Below are 16,783 nucleotides of genomic sequence, written 5' to 3'. Positions count from 1 at the left end.
CTAAAAGTAAAAAACGCTGATGATTTTTCACTTGTCTTCCCTTTTCTGTGTATTTGTCAACAAATGCCTTTCGGTATTGTTGTCTCATGCAGTTTTGCCTCCTACCACATCCTACAATCGGGCTCGGTCATCTTTTAATCTATTAATCTTAATCACTTCTATTTTGAAGTTCGAGTGCCACAGGTCTGATAAGATAATAAAGCAGCTACTTTGTTGCAGTGGAGGAAACATTTTTTCATCATAAATCCAGTTAGATAATGAGGAGTGGGGTGAAGCAAACCCAAATTAAGCAGAAATCCTGGATTCAAAACATCATTAATCATCTTGATTTGGCATTAAATTATATAGCTATTATTCTTAATGTGAACTGAGCCTCTGCATGTGTGTGTGACTACATTAGTGTGCGCTATGGCTGCCTCTGTTAGACACAATGAACATGACAGTTGCAATAAATTCCTCACCACTTTTATGAGACATGACCTCGGGGGGCGCCCCAAAGTCACACTGGCTCGATAATCACACTTTATCATCTTGCTTACAATGAAAGAATAAATGGCTGTTTGTCTAAAAGCACAGAGTCATACAGCCCCCAGAGCGAGGAGTTGCATGTGTATGCCTTCACGGCGCTGACGCGTGCATCAGTCTAGAGAAAAGGCATTTGTGGAACAATGGCGATTATCCCTGCATAAACAATTCACTTGTAAAAACCGAATTGTTCCCCGGTGACTTACACTCACACAGCTGCAGAACCAAAATTGGAGCTTGTGGATACTTGATGATGTTGGGATGACGAGCACACAGCCAGGACGAACCACCGTACCGAGACCCCTCTGACCCTAACGCACAAGGGCTTCTGCCCTGCAGGCATTAATGAAGGGGTTTGGTTAAGGGCCCTACAGCTTTAACTCTTAGATTTATTATTATTTTATTTATTATTTATTAAATGTTAAGCAAATGTATTCTTCTGGTGCCTTTCTACCTTGGTGGTACTTGAAGTGTAAATGATGGCGCCTCACTCACAAAACACTTACCGGCAGCAATAAGGGGTTTGAAATTTTGCTCAAGGACACTTTGAAACAGTCCCTTGTGACAGCAGGGATGGAACCAGCTTCCATTCTGTGTGATAGCCACTCTGTCTCCTGAGTCATGCTGCCTTATATTTATTTGCCCGTTCTTCTTGTTTATGATCCATGGAGGTGCCTTTGAGCAAGGCACCCAACCCTGAACAATTCCCAGGAGCACAGCAACTGTGCCTGCAAACTGCACCAGTGTGTGTACCCACAGTGCGTGGATGTCTGTGTGTATGTGTGTGTGTGTGTTTGTGTGCCGGCGTGCTGACTAAATGTCCCTCTAGATTCGCAAATTTATCACCATCAATAAAAACCAAACCTTAAAAATTAGAAATAAAAACCCTTTTAAACCGAATGACGCAAAAAAAAAAATTCAACACATCCTGTATAATGGAAAAATACCTACTGGACACAAGCTATAACTCCCAGTTTATATCACTAAAAGCTTTTCACTTCAAAGATCTAATAAAATGATATGGGAGGACATGCTGGGGTGCAACCAGAGCCAGATGTTAGGCATCTATCAAACAGACTTCTTCCGTGAGAGGAGAGCAGAATAGAAATGACTTTTTAGAAGATGCGACACTTCAGTGCCAGAAATAGTGAAGGAGTATGAAAGTGTGTATACATCCTCATCCATGTGTGTTTCCCTCAGTTTAACAGATGCACTGACACAGGGCCAGCTGGTGGCAGACATATCACACTCTAGTCAACTACTTCAGTGTAAAAACCTTCATCAGCGGCAACCGACTCCATCTCACAACATAAATCACCAGTTTTTCATTGTCAAAGTGTATCTGCCGCCATTTATCCCCAAGACCCTCAATCTCTCTATTCCCGCTGACGCCACTCCCTCCTCCCTAAGTGCACCTGGAATCTTGTTAATCACGGGAAAGAAAAAGGAGCAGAAAATCACATGTTTTACAGGCTCCAGAGAGCAAGATGACAGTAAACAACAGCAGCAGGGGGTGGACCGTGTTCCTTTTGCAGGGGCATTGAAAAAAACCCACCCTGATACATCACCATGTTTGGCCTGGTGGGACCACAGAGCCACGATAAAAGTCGTTTGTGTCGTCATTGTGGGAAAATGGAATCAACTAGCTGTGACTAAAATGACATTTTTAATAAGGACGTTTGAATTAACTAAGACACCAATTACTAAGAAAGGAAAGCTAATTAAAGCCAGACAAAATTAGGTCATTGACTGTTTTCACTTTCCTCTAATACGACGGTTCTCAACCTGGGGGTCAAGACCCCCATGGGGTCACAAGATAGTGTCTGGAATCAGTACATGATTGCATATAAAAAGAAGTCCATTTTAAGACTCTAACAGTGTTTTGGGTTTTTTTTGGTCTATTTTAAGACAACCGCCTTTAATGGTGATCAAATTTGTCTTTGCATGGATTAAATTGAGCGTGTAAACGTGTCCACGCTGAAAACTATAAACATGACTTAAAAAAAGAAACCACTTTTATACTAAAGCCTCCAAGACTGTGAGGTTATGGCTGCTGTTGTAGTTTAACATGTTAACAGGCTCAGCTACCTCGTTCATGTGAGACAGCATTTTCTTTACATTATATTTCTTAGACATGCCGACCTGATTAGTTAGCCATCGTTCAAGTCTAGGCTACGCTTGACGTCGTAACATCGGCAAGTTTAAAACTACACTGACGCACGAAGCAACAGTCTGAACTCATTCAAAAAAGCACTATTGCCAGACTATAAAGTAATTTTCATGTATTCATGTAGATTTAAGTCAAACATCATCTCTCATGTCTCTACGCCAGGACGAACAGCACTGGCTTTTTTTTTTAGACAGTTAAACCTGTTTAAAAAAATAGGCCACAATTTTCTTTTTTTTTTTTGCCAAATGCCTGTATTTAGTATGCAAACAAACACATCTGCATGCTAATTGGTGTTTTAGATATGCTTGTCGATGTTTTTTTTACTCACCGACAGAGCCAAACTAGCAGTTCCCATCTATTTCCGGTCTTAAATCAGCTGCTTGCTTTAAAAAAAATCGATTTTCCCTTCAACCATGAGAATGAAATTGAGTTTCTAATCTTGAGGTAAGAGAGCAAACCCCCCCCCCCCCCCACACCAAAATCCCCAGATATAGAAATCTAATAATTTCCCTACCACTTCTGTTGTTCTCATTCGATTAAAGTGAGAACAACGTAGTGTTTTATGAGGGTGTTTTAACAGAATATTTTTGGTTAAACATGTGCATTTGTGTTGTGCACTAAAGGAACAGTTGCGCTCTAGGAGCCTTCCGGAGACCAACTGTGTTCACGGCTGATTCACAGTGTTGAAACAAAGACAGATGCTGCTAAAGCGTCTGTGACCTCACTGTTGCTGTGGACCTGCTGTTTCTGCAGAGAGCATTCCACAAATATCTCAGAACAGGCGCAAAGGTGAAAGACGCTAAACACAAATTAAAATTGCGCATAGGAGCGGTTACTCATGAAACATTACTGATGAAAAAGCTGCCCAGAGGGGGGAAAAAATATATGAAAGTTTAAATTTTAATGACGGATGGAAATGTTCTTTTTTTAAAAAAACAACAACAAAAACATGGCACCATTAAGATGGTGGTTAGAAGATTCTGCGTAACAGCCTTGAGTCCCTCTAAAACAAGGAGCCCTTCAGTTGTTGGTTTTTATGCGGTAAGCAAATACTAACCCTGGAGCCAACACACGTCTTTCCGGAGAAAAAACACGCCTGTTATATCTGTAAGTCCTTATCCTGCTAATCAAAGGCTCACACATTAGCAACAACCTGACATAGAACTGCCGTATGAATATGTTCATTATGGACAGCGTTAGCAAACATACGTCCCTTTTCCCTAATCGCCTCAGCAGTTAAACCAATAAGAACCGGGACATTGTTTCAGCAGATTCAGTGGAACTGAGTTGCATTAGCGGATTAACATTCTGACATTTTTATTTTCGGTCATTTGAACAGAGGTGGTTTAAAACACACCCACAAGCCTAAGACACATGTCAGGCCCAGACACTGCTGAGTTTTCACAACAGCTGTTCACACCTGAAAAAAAAAAAAGAAAATGGGGGGGGGGGGGGGGGGGATAAAAATAAAAGGAAAAAAGTCCTTCAGTTAACCAAAAACACATGATTACATAAACGAGATCAAGCAGCAAACTTGTTGGGTTACATTTCAGAGGAGCGTCTGACGGCAGCCATGTGTCCAGCTGCTTCATGCGATGAAAAGGAATATTTTAGCATACGAGGAAGTGGCCTGAGTTCACCGCCCCCTCTATTCTCTACTCTTTCCTTTCACATTTTCCTCTTGCACTCTTCTTCCACTCCAGTCTTAACCCCCCCCCCCCCCCCACTCTCTCCTGCCGCCCGCCCAAAAAATGCCGGTTTCATCAAACATGTGACGCCTGTTCATAGAATATAAACAGTAACACGGCCAAGCTGGTGTTTCCATTCCAGGCTCGGAGCTCGGAGCAGATTGGCTAAAGCTTAACTCTCTCCTTGCTGCATTGCTTTCCTCTTCAGCCCACCCCCCCCAACCCCCAAAATAAATCTAAACTGAGATGCTACAGTTTCACTTACATATCTAATTTATCACATATGTCTTGCAGTTACAAACAAAAAAAAAACGTTTTTTGATTTTTCAACAGCCTGCATTGATTTGTTCTAAAACATATACGATCAAAAGATCTGATTGCGTGCTGCCTGCACCACCTTTCATTAAAAAAATAAGAATATTTTACATTTGAAAAGCAAAATTTATTCCAACTTTTCTGTTGGCTTGCAATGGTTTGACAGGTTTCAAGGTCACTGTGTACTCTTCACTCCTACATCAGCGCAGTGCGTAAATACAGAGTTGTGACTCACTGTGCCAGTTAGCTTTTCCATTCCCTGCTTCAATTGTTAGACCTTGATGGAAAAACACAGGCTGGGACTCCTCTGGGGGGACAAGTTATGTTTACCTAACTGTGCGTCTGTTGACCTCAAAGAAAACTCCCATTATCATACTACACACAACAGTGCCAAATATTCAGCATTCACATCATGGCTTCGTCTTCAGATGTCCTTTAAATTAAGGTTTGGCATTAACGTAACACGCTACCTGCTAATTTCTTATCATTTTTACTTCATATTATATTCTCTTTTTCCTTTATGTGATTTCTATCTAAATAGGTGACATCCTAGAGTCATCCCTGGAGGGGTTTCTCACCTCACCCTGCACACACACACACACACACACACACACACATTTATTTAAAAACTGTAATCGTGAGACTATGTTCTTGAATAAATAAATGAAAACCCCACCAGAAAATACAGAGATTGGGTTTCCACTCTATTACACACGCAATATATACAGTACATGTGCTATCTGTGTGTGCAAATGGTTGGTTGAAAACAGATACATGGCAGATATTTTAAAATGAAATATAAGACGCACACATTTAAAAAAATGTACCGTTTTATATGCAGCCCAGTGTGTGTGTGCGTGTTGTGAGTGAATTTCATGTGCCTGTGGGGCTGCATATCCTTTTGCCTACATATATTTAAATTGGATTTTCAGCCTTGCCTATGTGTCCCATTTCTGTATATAAATTAGCTGTGCTTTGAGCATTTAGGATAATATTAGCTTGGCTTATGTCTCTCCACCACTTTACCTAGAGGATTCCAAATGGCAAGCATCGTTATGTGCACAGCGTTAACTTTGTGTTTGTGCGTGTGTATTTTTCTCTTATGCATGACATGTTTGTTTAGTGCATCCAGGTGTGTTTCCCTCCCTGGGATTGTCACTGTAAATCCACCTGTGTATCATCTTCACAGCCGTGTTTGTTTCTTATGTTCTTTTGGCTGCCTGTCAGCGGCAAGAGCTGATGAGTGCTGACGCAAGGCGCCGGTATTGAAATGAACCATCAGTTCTTGTCACAATCAGGCCACACTCGCTAACTGGTTTAATACATTTATACATGAGAGAAGAATTAAGAAAGATTTTCACAGGGGTTGTGACAGTGATAGAGCATGCCCACTCTCTGATGCCCTCACTTAATATATCTGCCTCTTACAACTTGGCAGCTTGTGATTAATAAAGTGAATGCCTGTCACAGGTTGTCTCGTGTGCTCTGTTGACTCTTGCTGCGGTTGAGAGTCTTATCAGGCTGCAGTGAGACACTGTGCGACAGCCATGCTAGTTTTAACCAGGAGAAAACAGACCTGAACAAACGTGGGAACCCGTTCAGACGTGACATTAACATCCTGCGCGATCACATCTGGCATTGAAATGAGTCTCCTAACGTGGTCGAGTACCCACCTTGACCTCAGTTGCCTGCTCTGTATGCAAGCTAGATTTATGTTTCAAGGGGATTTTTTTTTTCTCCCTCTATTTTCTTCCAAATTCAATATCAGCAATTCACCTAATTAAATTGTCCCGGTCGTTTTTCCAAAGCAAGTCCATTCGCTTAAGTTGGAGTTGTGAATATGTGACCGCTAATGTCAGAGCAGACTTCAAATAAAGGAGCTCCTCTATTCAAATACTGTACTTCTTTTTTCCTGCAGCGTTTTACCCAAACGCCCACAGTGCTGGTTTGTAGAGGAGACAAATACCCTGATTACAGATAGCTAACAAATAAACAGGGTAAACAGAGATTCAAATTACATGAGCTATGTGCAAATTCATGCTTAGGGATGGATTATTCCTGCAGGACTTCCTGGTTCGTATCACACAGTCCGCAGCGTCATTTGTTGGAACTAATACCCATTTAGAAGAAAATCATTTCCAAAAGTGGCTCACAATGTCTTCCTCACGCAATACGTCTTCATCCAGTATCTGCTTTGTTGTTTGCCTTGAGTAGTTTGAAGTCTGTACTGTTAGTCAGCTATAAATCGGATGCTGAGGTAAATTAAACCTGTTAAGTTTGTTCAAAATAACACAAAAGAGACAAAGACTCTCAAAGCCAGTCCAGACCATTGTCCAAGAACTGGAGCATCGATTCTCCTGTGAATGAGCATATCAAAACTCAGTAATGAGTAAAATTTCAGAGCAAAACAACATAAAATAAAATGATCGAATAAAAAAGCAAAAACAGCCCGACTCTGTTTGTGTGTATGTTTGTGTACAAGAGCATAGCAAATCATTAATGCCTTACCTTTCACTGGAATATCCCATAAATATGCAAATTTACTCCCGATAGTGTGAAAAAGCAATCTAGGCACCACATAAACAGCATTCTGAGCTTCCTAAAAGAGGATCTTTTCAGCGGGTAATTGCATTCCCACACACATATATTAGACTGGGTGGACTGTCAAGAAAACAATCACCGTCTGTACCAAGATTGCCGATATTTTTTCTGAAAAGCTTCTGCATCAGTTTAAATAGCAGACAATTTTAAAGGCATTTCGTGCACTAAACGAGCAAACTAACTGATCCGTAAGGTGCCAGTCACCTTTCTAATACATCTTGCCAAACTGCGTAAGTGTGATGTTGTCTGGGCTGGTTTGGAGAGCTGACAGAGACCCTGATCAATAGTCTGGAAGCATCGGCAGTCCAGTTGGTTTGACAGCCACCTCCAGAGGGGGAGAGACGTCTCCGAGATCTGGCTTAGCGACCTGCAATGAACCTTTGGACTTTAAAATGACAAGAGGACGGACATTTTTCCTCCTCAAAACAGACTTTTCTTAAAAAATAAAAATCGATTGTTTCAAGAGGAAAACTTTTGACTTATAACTCATCCCTGCATGTTTTACAGTAAGTAGGCAGTCAAGCTCTTTGATGCTGTGTGATGCGTATCCATGCCATGCGTGCATGCGTGTGTTTACGTGTGTGCTACCTCGTGCGCTTCCTAAAATGTGCCTATACAATCACCTTGTGTTCAATCTTGCTGCTAGCCAAGCCACAGTTATAAGCCTGATGCAAAAGTTAGCGCAGATGAAAAGGTTTGTTGGAATTGTCTCGGCGGATTCATCTGTAACTCCATTACTACGCACAGTTGAAGGAACTAATCTTGTTTTAGGAACAATTCTCTCCCTCCCTTTCTGGCGATGAAGGTGTGTGTGTGTGTGTGTGTGTGTGTGTGTGTGTGTGTGTGTGTGTGTGTGTGGATTAACTTGATGGTTCAATATTTTAAACCCCAGATGGATTTCTAGTGCTCACCATCCTGAGTGTAAAAGGCCTCACTTCCGCTGCACATAGTAGCAAGCAAGCGAGCAATTGTATTCGTATTTTCGACACAGAATTGTGCCTTACATCATTCTAATCGAGTACAGCTTGTGAAATAGAAAATAGAAAAACATTAAAAAGTCCATTCACGCCCTGCCTACAGACAAAACCAGTTTTAAATAAAAGCTTCCTCGCACTTTCTCGCCCCTTCAGCTGTAGGTGGCGGATGGATTAATGAAGCAGATATGTGCTTGTGATGTGTTACTAGAGCTTTTCTTACTTATTCATGAGGGCCAGAAAGTGGGAGATGATAAAAAATACAGAAGTAAACAACAAGACATGGAGGAAGATTAAAAAAAAACACAAGAAGGTCAAGAGAAATCAGCCCCAAAATAGCACAAGAAATAAAAAATGTGAATTAAAGACAGAACGAGGAGGGATTGGAGTGGAGGGGAGGGGAGGTGAGAGACCTTGCCATCAGTGTGACCCCAGGGAGGGGGTTCCTGTCCTCTATCTCACTCCCTCGTGCTACAAAGTCACAGCCTGCTATTTATACAGCCCTGTAATGTTTGGCATTTCCTCCCAGAGAGGAGAGAGTGTGAGCCATTGTTTTCCTTGGCTGCTGCTCGATTGGCTCCGCGGGCTCTGAGCGCTGACGTATCAGGGGATCATAGCTCTCTGATTAGCTTTATCTATCGCTGATAAACATCCATTTTCTTCTGGAATTGTAGTGGATTGAGACATCACGGGTGAGATCAGATAGCCGTATTTGAAGGATTGAAGGGGATTTTTTCCCCCCTCTGCTCTTACCCTTTAAATACTGATTGGGTCACCTTTGTGTATCCTGAAAAGAGACAACGGCGTGACAATGCAACATCCAAATACAGACGTAAGCTGGCGGATAACGCCTGGCACATCAGGACGACTTCACTGACGAGGAGTCGGACACGTGGATGAAACATCCATCCAGGTCCAGCTCTTCTACGACCACTGTTCTTATGCTAAATGGTCTCTCTAACAGAAAGAAGGGGAGGAAAAAGAAAAAGCCAAACACACAAAACAGTCCAGCATAGTATATCACGGCACTATTACCATACACAAATAGCATTGTTAATGTGAACTCATTAAAAAGGCCAGTATTTAATGGACTTTTAATGCTGGCTACATTTGATGAATTATGTATTCGTGAAATGGGAAAACAACGACGACAGCAACAACAGCAGCAACGTGGCCACAGCGCTGCGTTTGAGGCAGACACAAATCAATAGGTTGTTAGTTAAACAATAGTCGCCAGACACCACCACATTGTAAAAATAGCCAGTCCCAGGGGCACTACAAAAACCAGAGGGAATAATTGTGAAGGTAAACAATGCCTACTGCAGCATCAATATTGAACTGATGTGAGGGCCTGCAGAGAAATAACAGGAGCGTAGTCAAAGGGCTTAGTGGTGGAGGAAGGTCAACAAGAACTCTGACCCCTGATAAAGACCGGCCCCCGCACACGCAGACATTTTAAGCAACTTCATGTCATGATACATAACGTCTGGCTGGCATTGACTGATGATCTTTAATAGAAGAATATCAGAGATTTTCAGAAATCTGTAGCCTGCGGACAGACAGCAGAAGAAAGAACTGCTTTTAACAGTTTTCCCTTAAAATTGTCACCAAAGGGAAAAGTGCGTGACAAAGTATCTGAGTCTGACTTAATGAGTGCACGGGTCAGTCAAGAGATTCATCAGTTTTCCAACCTCCTCTTTTCTCAACAGTCTGCTCAAGGCTTAAGCTTTGCATCGTCATAACCGTCCCTGAATGCAGAGGGGTGGTGTGTGTGTGTTTGTTGTTGTACCTCTGTTAAGCTGGCAGCAGAAAGCCAAATCAATGTTTGTGTGAAAGGAGAAACAGGGGTGCTACAAGTCAGCGCTTCCGTGTTACACTTCACACCTCTGATTGCCGAACGCCAACACATGAAGACAAATAACCCACCAGGGCAGCATCACGCCAGCTCCGTCTCATTCAGTGTAAACAGGCACTGAATGAATATTTTTCCGTTCAACCTCCTCAGAGGCTTCTTATCTATCCCTGCCGCTCAAAATTGTTTTCTCACGCCTCCACCTGCTCACCGCTATCTAAGAAAAGCCACAACCTTTACCAGACCAAAGACTTTCACCTCAGACTGTGAACACCTCCAGTCTACAATCCACTCAGAGCACCTGAGCATGGGATGTTTGTGTGTTAAAATGACACAGTATTGCCTCGTACACCCTCTGGTGATGACATGCATGTCTCGTTGACCTTTGTGATCCTGTGAACACAAAGAATCAAACTAGTTTGAGTCTGCGTCGGAAATGAAGTCGTCCGTGGAGTATTTTTTTGTGTGAAAATCAAGCCGATCAGAAACGGTGGCATGTTCTTATCGACTACAGTCAACAATTCCGGTGAGGCCGCCTTTACACCTCCCCTCTCAGTCTTCTCCTTTACGGTTATTTCTCTTTCCTCTGTGAATAGTCCCTCTATTCTAACAGAAAGTGCTCCCTGGCTGGGCCGGGCAGGAATAACCGTGGTGAGTCCAAATGTTCATTATAGCAAAAAAAAAAAAAAAAAAAAAAAAAAGAGAGAGAGAAAGAAGAGGTCTCTGTTAAATGGTTTAATAAAAGGAAGGAGTTTGTGAAAGGCTTCCACTCTAAGAGGACTTTTGCAAAATCTTTATGGGAGGAATCTTCGAATGCGGTGACGTGAGTCTAATTGGCTTTTACACTCTGGTTTAGAGCTTTAAGGTTGTGCATTTCTACCAACCACAAAAAAAAAAACCCCAACTAAGAACGTCTCTACTTTACATGCCATGATGTTTAATTAAACATGCGTTTAGCCCTGGATCACAGCACTTCCAGAGAGGAAGGAGGTGTGGTAGATTCAACCAACCAGTGAGCTGAATGGGGCTGGGCGGCATGATGGCAGAGCCTGATCCCAGGCTGCTGGTGCCAGCAGGTAAGATCATGGGAAACACATGCGACGCTGTAGCAGCATGCACAAGCAGCTGGCTGTTAACTAGCATAGCGGGAGGTTGGGCCACTCTCCAGCCTCAGCAGCTGCTTTTCGGCTGAGATTGACCTCCTGCCTCCCCTTCCCTTCCTGTTTGGCTTGATTCTTAGGATTTAGTCCCCTGTGTTTTGGGGTTTGTTGTGTTTTTCATGCTTCAGATAAAGATAGTGCATCTTACGTCCATGCACATGTAGTTTAGTTTAGCCATAAATATCATCCACGACAGAATGTTTCTTGCCCTTTAGGAGAATATTCACTGTGACGTGAGCAATCATATACTCCCTTAGTGCTCTGAAGTGGTGCTACAGTGGGTCCGTTAACAACAATTCTGCTTTAAACAAGCACACAAACTATTTCTGTTTCAACGTAGTTACTGTGCAGAAGCCAGCCAATGAAATGTGTGAGCTGAGCTTTAGCCTGGAGATATTACTCTGGAAGATATCAAGCGAGGATTGTTGGAGCAAAGCAGCTGGAAATCAAGACAGCAGAACTTCTGTATGGGAAGTGGAAGAAAGCAGATCTGGCTGGTTAAATACTAACGAAATTAAATGTCAGGTTATTTAAGTCTTCAGTAGCTAAATATTATATCCTTGCCAGCCCATAATTAAAATGAAATTTGTACACTAGCTATAGAAGGAAAATGCTTCACTCGTATTTTCATTGGAAAGCAACTGAAGGAGTCTGGACAAGAAAGAGAATTTGCTGTTTTAGTAGATTAGAGCAAAGAAAATATTCCTTTCTCTAATATTACAAACAAAAAACATGTTTCATATATTTTTTTTTATCTTGCATCGGGTACTGATGTGTTCGAGTCCACCAGCTGAGCGCAACCATCCAGTCCCAGAATGAGCTCAAACACCAGCATGGAGGAGCCAGACGGTGAACGGACAACCACTATAACTTCTTCATAAAAAAAGAAGTTTTCGGTTTGCAGGTAGAAATGTGATGGGGTGCAAAATATGTTCTTCTTCAAAGCAGATTAAAGTTAAGAGGAACTTGGAGACAATAAGAGGACGGCGTCTTTCCCACCACACATTTACCGCAAGCCATGCCTGGATGAACCTCTGGATCAACTCCCCCCGATGACCTTTACCACCAGGAATCGATTTCCCCTGTTGTTCAAAGCTTCCCACGAAGACCTGCCCATCTGTTTGGTTGTTTCTCTCCATTCCATAATTAACAACTTCTGTTTGTTTGTTTTAAAATTGCATTTTTATTGACGATACACATTATTGTGGGAACGTGCACAAACACTACAGTCAGATTAAAAAAGAACGACTGCGAAGAGTGAGGTGGACTTTTTGACATCTCTTTGTGGTGGTTGTCAAAAGTTTTACAAAGTACAATGGAAGAATTTCAAGGCCTTTTAATGATGATTTGAAACTAATTAAATGGTTTGTATCCTTTATGAAGTGAAGATGAAAAAGGTAATCTCGGGGTACAATACCGCTGAAAGGAGACCGATTGCAAAACTTCAAGGACTTTGCAGGACTTTGAGTTGGGTAAGAAAATTATATATTTCATGATCTGATAAGTACTTGCAGACACCTTGATAAATTAACTAAAAGACTCAAGTCACTTTATGAGAAAATGGCCAGCGGCCGATCAGCAAACGGCTGCGCTGGATTATTAATAGAGCCTCACAGTTGCTGGAATTTCGGCAGGTAACAGAGAAGAAGAAAAACTGGTATCCGTACATCCTTACTGTAGTCAGGATTCCATGTAATTCTTAGTATTTCCCAGTTCTGCAGTCAAGGGAACGGTTAGAACTTTTCTGCTAAAAAACAAACCCACAAAGTGAAGCACTCCTTGCAGTCTAAACCGTGACAACACATCAGATGAGTGACATGCTATATATGTATCACTGGGCCACAGTGTTTCACTATCATAATCCCCTGGATGTCCTCCGTCAGTAGCTGGAGGGAAGCAGGTTCACAGCAGGTAAACCGACACAAAACACAGACTTTACACCCTACGTGAACACCCAATCGGGAACGGCAGCCACGGTTCTTTTGAAGGAGGAGCTGGATGGTGGTGGGGGGGGGGGGGGGTAGCGAGAAAGGAAAAAGAACAGAGCAGGTTTGATTCCAGATGGAGGCAAATATGAGTGTGCTGATGTGTAATCAGCCTGATGAGCCATGTCACGTAATGGTATAAGACGGGGCACCTCTGGGCCTTTATGGCCAAAAAAAAAACAAAAACCTACTACAGTGCACTTAAAGCATGCACATGGCTGATTGAAACTGGGCTTTTAGTCCACCCTATCATGGTTTTATGTCGCTCTGATCCCTGAGAGAGAAAGAAAGAGAGAGAGAATAAAGTAGATGTGCAAAAAAAAAAAAGAGTCACGATTAAGGAAGGAGACGCTTTAAAAAGCCACAAACTTCCAGATTTCTTGAAGCTTATAGCAGATGTTAATCTCCCAACAACTGTGGCACCCTCCCCTTAGCTAATACTCCCCAACATTTCAGCATAGTGAAGTATTCAAAGCAGCCTAACAAGCACAATCCCTCACACTGTCAGCCGAGCTCAACGGGATCACCACCACACAATCCAGTTCAGTGTTTGGCATCCAGCACGGCAGGAGCTCAAGTATGTCAAGTGACAATTCAGCCCCCTTACTGACAGTTTTGTGTGTTTCATCACCATCTGCGAGGGTATTAATTCTCCTACACGTGTGTGGTATTTTGACACTATCCAGCGGTTTCCGATTTCAAAGTGAGTGAGAGCAATTGTGTGAATCAGGCGTCATTTAAAAACTATTTCAGCGACATTCACGACGAATGACACGCAATTCTGTCAGTGAAATTGGTCAGTGAATCCATCGCCTCAGCAATAACCCCTCATACATGTCATATAATAGCCAGGGAGAAGCCAATTAACGTTTAATTAATGTTATAAAGAAACTGCAGCATAATTTGACCAATGATCCTCGCGTCAGACTGCAGGGATTAAAAAGGCAAATGCAGATGCGACTCAGAACGATCTCAACTGCTATTTCTTTGGAGGAATAAAAGGAAGCAGGAAGACCTTTTTTTTTTAAATGGCATGTCATTCCTGACAAGAAATGCAGAGAAGTGTGTTTCATGGCGCAGGGAGCACACAGCTCTTAAACTAAGCCTGTAAAAATCCTAAAATAAGCAGAAGCTTGTTAAAACTGTTCCACATGGTTTTGCACGGCAGCAATATATGAGTCTCTTGCCTTAATCGTCCTGCTAACAAGAGTCTGCAGACCTCTGCACAGCAGGGATGCCCAAACTACGGGGCAGGGACATCATGGTCTTACAGGATTAAACAGACCCCACAGCAAATGAGACCAGGTTTAATTCCACTATCAGAGAAACGGACGAAATGCAGTTCTGTCAATATGTTTTACTCCAGGTGTCTAAACGATGCTCCTGAGAAACAGCTGACTGAAGCAACAATACCGGTGTCATACATGACAACATCAGACAAGGTCATGGGAAAGCACCAGAACCACATTACGCACCAACTACACAAGTTTCAGCATTCTACTGAACCGACAGCCTACCTCAGACATCCCCTTTGAATCATATCCATTTAAGAACAAGCTTCTGATTACACATTCAGACAATTCCAGAAGATGATGAAAGCACAAACAAACAGGACTAGGGATTCTCTGTTCTGGAGCGCTTTCTTGCGCGCTGCCATAAACCCGAACCCCACGCAGCCAGACCCAGACAGACACCTCTCTGTACGGAAGGGAGGAGTGTCAGACACCTACCAGCTTTACATGCCGAACTGTCTTTTCGCCTGTCATCTTGAAAACAGCCCGAAACCAAGTTGGAAGAAACACCGGAGGAATGGACAGATGGTGGGGTTGAACCTAGCCGGGATCCTTCTGGTCAAGTGTGTCCCACACGGCGCAGCGCGGCGCAAAAATACAAGCCCGCTGCTTTCAGCGCGTTACTCAACTCCGCTGGCTATAGCTCCCAGGCAGACAGGCAGGCAGGGTGTTCAACTTTGGAAATGAGGGAGTGAGATAGGAACACCGCGAGAGAGAGAGAGAGAGAGAGAGAGAGAGAGAGAGAGAGAGAGAGAGAGAGAGAGAGAGAGACGGCTCCTCCTACGCACATGCGGGCCCACAAAACAAAACGCGAGAGGCAGCAGAGGGAAGGTTGCTGGTGAACACACGGGCATGTCAGGACCGAAATACCGTGCAGATGCGCGCTCAAGTCCGTCTCTGTTCTGACAGATCCGTTCAATCAAGATCAACTGAAGCTGCTATATTGAAGTACCAGATCTCAATTTGTGCACCGGCTTCACTCCTCTTCTCCAACAATGAGCTCTCTTAAAACGGTTCAAAGTGAGGGAGGATTTTCTTAAATATGGCGGTATCGGTTCAATATTAATGATATTTATATCGACCCAGCTTTCTTCTTTGTTCTTCGACTATTTATTGTGTCGAGGGAACAAATTAACGAACGTGATTTATGGGCTTTTCAAAATGTTTCAGAGGAAAAGGATTATTTTATTCAAATTTAAATCATTTACATATTTTCAGTACGTAAAAAATGTCAGCATCAACACATTTTATATATATATATGAACATTTAAGAGTAAATATCAACTTATTGCCAATATAAGCAAAAAATCCAATATCATGCATCCATTGCAATGTTTATACATTAATGAAACTAAAAGCTAATTGAACCGGGCAATGCAGGCCCCAAGGAAACTTGGTGAACACTGTTGAGCCCCCAAAACTGACGTCTGTTGTCACGTTTTGAGGATCTTCCTCACTTGAGACCTTGCTTTTGTTTCAGTGTGCACTTGGGTCTAGTGCTCTAGACGCACGTGTAACTTGATCTGTACTCCACTCCAGTTTAGTAGGGGTGATGGGGGGTGGGGGTGGGGTGGCAGCGTGCTGTACTACAAAGATGGTTAAAGAAGGTGCAAAACACACACACACAAGGAGCTCCTGACAGTGAGAGGAAGCAGGTCCCGCATTTGTTGCTTTTAGCTGTATAAGAAGGGAAAAAACAAAAGAAAAACGTAAGGTGCGTATGCTACAGCTGAAAAAACTAGAGACAGGAGCGGGTGGTGCGATAATATCGCCTCCTTCTTCTTCTTTATACAAGCTGTACCTACACTTGCATAGCAACTGTACAGTGGTGTGGGACCAAGAGCTCACTGGAGCACGCGCACTGCTGCACTTTATTTGATTCTCATGAATTCCCCGGCGCTGCACAGACGGGTCCACAGACCCACACAGACAAGGCTGGGGGTGGGACCACTGCAGCCACACAGGTACGGAAATGATGACGCAGCCTACAGTTGCTCCTGCTCTCTAATCTGTGGAGGTGGTATTTTAACATCATTCCTGCAGTTCAGTCAAAAGTAGAGTAAATGAACACTGCTTCTACTTTATCACTGACTACTATTATCATATTATTGTGATAAACACGTATATAGCTCATTGAATCTCAGTCACGTTTGAAAAAAAAAAAAAAAAAAAGCATCGGTGGTCAACTAACTAATTCACAAACACTAAAGCAACCGGAGCT

General features: G+C 42.7%; 1 protein-coding gene across 3 annotated transcripts in view; it reads right to left on the bottom strand.

Moving 5' to 3' along the window:
- The window catches only part of mid2 (midline 2), a 127,889-nt gene that overhangs the window by 69,357 nt on the left and 41,749 nt on the right, over nt 1-16,783 (bottom strand). For 2 of the 3 annotated variants that reach the window (XM_086221706.1, XM_086221708.1), the window contains exon 1: nt 15,001-15,232. The exons of the other annotated variant lie outside the window; for it this stretch is intronic. The gene's annotated coding sequence lies outside the window, so the exon portion shown is untranslated. Of the gene's footprint in view, nt 1-15,000; nt 15,233-16,783 lie in introns of those variants that run through there. 3 annotated transcript variants of the gene reach the window in all.

This window comes from Aulostomus chinensis, chromosome 13 (genome assembly GCF_037954235.1).
Source record: "Aulostomus chinensis isolate RoL2024-O1b breed Wild chromosome 13, RoL_Achi_v1.0, whole genome shotgun sequence".
In the NCBI taxonomy this organism is placed as follows: Eukaryota; Metazoa; Chordata; class Actinopteri; order Syngnathiformes; family Aulostomidae; genus Aulostomus; species Aulostomus chinensis.
Note: the sequence above shows the minus strand (reverse complement) of the source record. Positions and strands in the feature narration are given on the sequence as shown.